This window comes from Theobroma cacao, chromosome 8, assembly GCF_000208745.1.
Source record: "Theobroma cacao cultivar B97-61/B2 chromosome 8, Criollo_cocoa_genome_V2, whole genome shotgun sequence".
In the NCBI taxonomy this organism is placed as follows: domain Eukaryota; kingdom Viridiplantae; phylum Streptophyta; class Magnoliopsida; order Malvales; family Malvaceae; genus Theobroma; species Theobroma cacao.
In genome coordinates this window covers 5959097-5966745 of record NC_030857.1, presented here as the reverse complement: position 1 = coordinate 5966745, position 7649 = coordinate 5959097, and positions in this window count along the sequence as shown.

The window sequence follows — 7649 nt, the reverse complement described above, 5'->3', positions numbered from 1 at the left end:
ATCTAATAAACGCGTGCATATAGATATCATCATTTTTATACTGTTATTGCATGCCACTCTTATTTTGTAAATGGCGCGGGAATCCCGATGATGAGATTTCCCCGAGGAGCTTGTAGAGACGAGTTCTTCCGGGGACATCTCTAGGTGAGGAGGATTTCGAGACATCACCAAAGCGTTGGGATAGTTTACGAATGATTTTTCAATAAAAGATTACCGACTCCACCATTTAAAATAAACAAGTCACGACATCATTCTACGCTTGCATCATATGCATACGTAAAATCAAATGAAAAACTCAGTCTGACAATTCAATAAAGTTTAATTAATAAAATAGGGATTAAACTAAGAAAGGCTATATTAAGATAACTTAAGATTGAATGGTACCGTTCGTAGAACGGGCGTCACGGAAGTGCTAACCCTTCTCCGTGCGTAACCGCCCTCCCGAACCCATCTCTAAAAAATGTGGACCAGTTCTCGTTCTTTCGACGGACCTAAAATTAATTTAGGACTTCGTTGATTAAGAATCGGGTTAATAGGTGACCAATCACACCTTAGATAAAAAAGATTGGTGGCGACTCCCACACCTTTGAGAATTTTAATTTTCGCCCGCGTCTGGCGGACGGGTTCCCGGACCCGCACGTCACGACACATACTAAAATGCTAGATAGTATATTGTTAAATATTTATGCTGTTGGAAATTTTAATAATCAAGATTTATATATATATATTAATTATAATTTATATGATAGAAATAAATATGAACTAAATAAGTTTGTAAAATATTGATTTCCAATAACACCAAGTTAAAGTTATTAATAATACTTAATACCATATTCAATTCCTTCAAAGTTTGAAAGTATTCACAATTTGTACTTACCTCTCTTTCATCCGTAGGTTGGGTTATTATTGTTATAATATATTAAAATCATGTCATATTGATCTCATGGATACCAAATATATCAATTTATCGACATATATTTAATTTCATGATTGGAGGTGAACGTAAAATTGCCATATTAACCTAATTACTCTTTTTTTTTCCCTTTCCAAATCTCAAATTTAAACTAAATTCTTAATTAAGTTAATTTATATGATATTGCATTCATTTATACACACATAGATCTTGTGCTTCTAAACTAAATTAAGTTGAGTTTCTTAATAACATTAATTAAAATTATTTTCATCCCAGATGGGTAATTATTAGTATTTCTATATTCAATAAATTAAATTCGAATTCCTTTCCGTTGCTCACGAAATGTAACAAAACATTATAATATAATAATAATTAATGTAAGGTTAATTATTTACTCTTGTCTCAATCCCAGTCAATAAATACCCGATACTACAATGAAGCTTTCACTATCCACACGCATAAATACAAAAGCAGAAGTCGAAAACAAGCCCTTAAAAAATGCACGTGCACGTGCCACCAATATCCCTCCCTTTCATACAAAATGCCGCAACAAGAAGTTCCCAACAATTTTGGCTAACCCCATTGAACACCCAGCGGCCAGTACAGTGCATGCATCTCCTTCGACGTGCAAGAATATAAACCCTTTAAGCCCATGCGGCCAGCCATGAGATACCAAAAGCTGTAGTTTTCACTCCATTTCTCAGCAACACCTTATTACAAAAAATAAAAAGGGTTGTTTCCTAACTCTTGGACAAGTCCTTCTGGCATGTCCTCCAAGGAATCCAACCATGGCACGGATCTTTTGCCTATCCATTCCAAGATCATGTACATTTCGACAATATGATATCTGACTTTTTTCGTCTATGGCTAGCTTGATATTTACGTGCATTTACCTCTTTTTCTTGTTGGTAGATGCGTATATTTACTTCAAACTGTACTAAAACACTAATACAACTTTTAATAACTTCATCTCCTACTAGCTTTTGTTGCTTTAATATAGTTATCAGTACATCACCGCACGGTTCATCCATGGCTTAAAATCTAAAGTCAAACCAACATCTACCCCTGGAAAACATTTATCTCGTACGTACCATGACTGTAAGACACTTGCCTTTCGACTTTTTTGTAGTTGGTATTTATGAGAAATCTCTCAATCAAAGCCAGATTCGCATTCCACTGGCAGCAGCCAATACGAGAGCTCCATTGTTTTAGTACCAATTATTAATAATTAGAAGGAAACGAATTAAGAATGATGGGGACTATTCACATGCAAATAGTTGGTATGTATTGCCTTCAAAATTAAACTGCGTTTTTAATTACTCTGGTCCCTTTGGGTTATGTCGAGAAAACAACCCGCCATAACCACACAAACCCAACCTCTCTCTGCCCTCATTCTTCAATCATAGGACTTGGTTTGGGATTGGTTGGAGCTTGGAGTTTGGCCTTCCCTCTCCATTCAATAGTTTTGGCTTTTGGGGTCACATTATTAGAAACTGAGGTAAATTTAAAGTGTTTGGTAGATACATACATTTGCCATTGTCCCCTGTCCCAAAACTTTTCACCTCTTCTCTCACCTTTAATTTTTCTTCTGGTGTATTTATTATTGTGTCTTTCTGTTTCTATTATTGCCTAATTTCGATATATTTTCAATTACTAATACATATTTGTACACATTGTGTACATTTGTATATAGAGAAAAATAAGTACTTTCAGCTAACAAAAGACTTCAGAAAGATTGGAATTTCTGCAACCCACCCCAGTACAAATCACTCAATAAAGTACGAAAGTATAACATAGTTGTGGACAAGGAAATTAGGGATAGTACATTTCACTTAACTTTCGACCCCAAAAAAATTTACACGTACGTGAGGAGTGAAGTCTGTGTTTCTTTGCATGTCTATTCAAGTAGTAAAACCTTTTACACATCTACCTAAGAATTCTATTCTGAGATATCTACCAGCTGACTCAAATCAAAGTCAAATTAATTATCTTATCCGAAATCTCTCTTAATTTAATTACTTAAGTATTAGTAGATAAGAAGAAATTGACCGTCCACTTGGCATTTTGGTCTTTTTTTTGTTTCTGGAATCTAAGCTCAACTATGCATCACCTTTAAGAAGTGGGAGAGGCCTAGTAGGGTATACAATGAGATATCTTTTGCCTTTCAATAAAGATAAAAGAGATCTTTAATTTATTTTGACATAATATACAAAAAAAATTGTAAAATATTTTAAAAAATTTAAATAAGTCTTTATATTTTTATTGCGTACAATCAAACTCTTATATTTTTTTTTAGTCAAATAAACTTTATACTTTTTATTTTGAGTCAAATAAATTCTTATAACAAATAATTTATAGATTTTTGTAAAGTTCTCTTTTGGATACACCTCCTGCTTTTCAAAAAAAAACTAATAATTAATTTAGTCAAAATGTCATTTGTTATTCTATGTCGCGTGACATTGATGTGGTATGTTAAAATATCATAATTAATTATAATTTGGCATGTTGATATATTATAATTGATAATGATATAACATGCTAATTTAACATAATAACATAATCATGTGATATTTTTTACCCTCTATATCAATTTTATGTCAATACTATATGGATATAAAATAACAAGTGATATTTTTACTAATGATAATTAGTCAATCATTAGTTATAAGAGTTTATTTGACTCAAAATAAAAGTATGAGGACTTTATTAAATACAATAAAAGAATAAAAATTTATTTGAATATTTTTGAATAATTTAAGAATTTATTTGTATATTATGTAATTTATTTTCAATCTTTAGATAAACTAAAATATTTCAAAGAAATTACGGAATGGAGAGTACATATGGAGGTAGAAACTGAATTTAAGGATCAATGAATGACCACCAATTCTGTTGAATTATTATTGAGTGCATGTGCTATTGAAATGAGACAGTTAATTTATACCATTCGTTGCAGGTTAAAAATCCAATTAAAGGACAGTACAATCTTCTCTCTCTGTATATAAGGAGTACTATCTAATAAATAAAAGATAATTGATGACAATTTCAATGTGATTGCAGACTCTGTGAACGATCACCGCCCTTATTTACTGCAATTTTGTTGAATTATCAGTGTACTGTATGCCGTTTCCTTCTCTCATTCATTAAATCTTAGCTTAAGGCATTAATCCATTATTGCCCTATATGAATTAAATATAATCTCTTTCCATTAGGCTCTCAATTCTTGCGATGCAAGTTATCAACAAAGAAAATGTGGTCATTACCCTATACTATACCAATGGAAAAAGTCAGATTTAATTTTAATAGGTTTAACATCATCCTTCCTCGACTTTGTTCAAACTTATCCTTCACCCCAAAATGTAATGATAAATTGATAAGGATTAGTACAGTTTTTTGTTTTCCTCTTCGCCATAAAATGGAATAGGAAAAACGATATGAATATACTGATATCATCCATATAAGCTTTAGAGTATAGAAAGATGACAGATACATAAAACCTGGGTTTGTCAAGGAGACTTGAGATATCCGCAAGGTAACATGCGATGTTGTGTCCGATCACAACCTGAAACATGTTGCCAAACAATATCAGAAATGATATAGGCTTGCATAATGACAAGGACTTATGGGCTCTTTGGCTTCCAATTCTTAAATGGGGTGCGGCCCTATGTCGGGAAAAAGGCGTAATCATACCAAACATGAGGCTTGTTTAGAGGGGGACAAGGTCTCCGTCCATAATTAAATACTTTTATACAGCAATTATAGTTCATCTACCCAAATCAAAGCTTATGCAAGAAAAGTAGTTTGTATCCCTAATTATAGTGTCCCTATGATGTCCAAAAGACAGGTAATTTTTTTTTCACTGCCATACTTCTATAATGAGGCAAGGTGGCTTGGTAGGCTGCATTGAATTTCCGAATGGCCTCTAAGGTTTCTCCTTTTAGCCACCCATTTTCATGGGAAATTGTAAAACCCTACAAACTACAAAGTCAAGCTTTTCCTTTTTTTGGGTTCTGCTTACTGCCTTGGATATCTAATATTGCCGGCATAAACTACAAGGTATGACTAAGTTTTTTGGATTAAATTAAGATAACGATTACTTAGTTCAAGTTTCTTTATTCATCCTTGAATACATGAAACAAGCAAAGTCTAATCAAGGAACTGACTATGTCCGCTGGTATATATGTAACCCTACACTGTCTGTTTCAATAGCTCAGTCTAATCACACAGAATTGGCTTTTGCTGTTTGGCAGGCTAAGGTGTAATTAGCATTTTAACAGAATGTGGGGCTTATCTCTAAGATCTCGTGGGTTTATATATATAATAATTACAAAGACAAAGCTATTGGATGATTACCATCATGCTTTTTTTATATGTAAATGAGAGATAGAGAATCAGAGAGAATTTCTTGAGATTAGGCAGCTGAATCTTCAGTTAATGGAAAGCACGTATGTGGGAATTGATTACTATTATATCATAATGCCAGAAAACGTGAGTGGCACAAGAAAAGACGAAAAAAACAAAAGGAAGACTATTGCTTTATAAAAATAGTTAACATATGATTCACGTTTTCTTCTTAGCAACTACTGTGTCCATGCTGTTGAGACTCGATCAAATGAAAGAAATTTCTTTAAATTTTTTAGGAAAAAGAAAACACTAATTCATATATTTTAATTAAAATGAAGATTTAATTGAATTGAAAATAATAATAATAACTAAAAACCCTAGAGCCTACCTATTGTTTTCAAATTGGCTGTGGCGACATAATGCACAAATATGGACAACCTAGTGAGTAGTAACCTCGAGCTCCTTCACATGACATGGCGAATTCTGATAGGAAACTAACAAACTTTCCACTTGAAAAATCAAAGGCAAGGGTGGTGCCCCTTCCTTGGCTTAGCTGTCTAATTTTGAAAATAAAAAGTAAGGCCAATATTGGTTTGCAACAGGTCTATGTCATCCCCAACATAAGGGGACACCTACTCAAATTTCCTCAACCATTTCCTCCTTTTTATTTTTGGTTGTTTTTAATTAATATCGTACCCATTGACAAATACTTAAGAAAAGAAAACCCATTTATCCCTTAACTAATCTAAAACCAAGGAAAGATTAGACAGAGCTAGGTATCTCAATAATACTGTCTCAACTTCCAAAAAGGTGTAGTGTAGAATACTATTTTTTCAGTTCCACAAATTAAACTTCCTTCCCTACTTGCCTCCTTTTGTTTTATCTGCTTTTATTTTTTCTTTGTTTATTCTGATAGCAAGATATGAAGGAAAAAGCAGTTCTCTCATGTCCCCTTACTCCTTAGGAAAATCTGTTTGTTAGCTTTGACATCTATCTTGGTAATCACTTGCTTATTTTGGGCTCAACTCCTTTGTTGGATGAGAATTCATAATTTTGAATCATTGCCTTGATTTTACAAAGATTGTAACATCATTGAACAGCACCATACATGGCGATGGAACAGGATCCCTCTGTTGTTGTCAAAATCCAAGCAGGTGAAAGTTGAGTGGCATCCATTGTGGGACAAATAGTAACAAACAATAGCACAACAGGAGTGAAAGGGATCGGGAGATGGAGGTTTATGTGGCTTATAATTCAGGAAAGAAATGGGAACAGCAAGCAAGTTGATGATGCATGGACAACAAGATGTGAACACCGTCACTATAGCTGATTTAGAATATATATATATATATATATATTTCTCTGTAGAAACAATTTTTTCTATTATTCTTGGACAGAAATTATGGTAATCAAACATACTATCTGAGTAGCTTGCAACTGCCACTTAAAATTGGGGACCTACATGTCCAATTGACAGTTTTGGTCCCAACTGTTTTCATTATGATTCCAAATGCCACCAGCCATTGAGCTATAAATATCATTCACATAATATTTTTTTTTGTTTATTTCTTCTGGTAAAATTCAAGTNTTAGATTATATATATATATATATATTTCTCTGTAGAAACAATTTTTTCTATTATTCTTGGACAGAAATTATGGTAATCAAACATACTATCTGAGTAGCTTGCAACTGCCACTTAAAATTGGGGACCTACATGTCCAATTGACAGTTTTGGTCCCAACTGTTTTCATTATGATTCCAAATGCCACCAGCCATTGAGCTATAAATATCATTCACATAATATTTTTTTTTGTTTATTTCTTCTGGTAAAATTCAAAGGGTTTTTTTTTTTTGGGGGGGGTTTGTGTTTATGGTAGTGTGGGGGGGTGGGAGTTAAGGGTCTGGAGATGAACAAGAATCCATGTTTAATTTCAGATATACAGCCTATTTCTGAGGACAAAAGGGCCTAAGATGCTAAATTTGAAACAATGCTTACTATCTTTTTGCTTGGTTTCTTTTTTAATTTAGGGGTCCAAAGCCCAGCTTATGAAAGTTGAGTGGCATCCTTTGGACAAAGGAATTGGAAGCCCGATCCATATACATACCTAGTTATTTTGAGACTACTTTTGTGGCCAGGCTAACCAATTTAAAGTGTCCAACACCCAGCACAAAGCAGGCTTCTTCTAGCCCGCTGTTTCAATTAATTTACCTTTCGTTCAAGATAAATAAAACATTTTGACCTAGATTTTTAACATACAGACAAGTCTTTAGCCCCAAATAGTCACTTGCTAGTCTACAGATCTCCATTAAGAAAAAAAAAAGACAAAGAATTGGACTTGCAAAGTGGGCTTGGATGAAGCTTTCAAATAGTTGGGGTTGGACCGAGCTC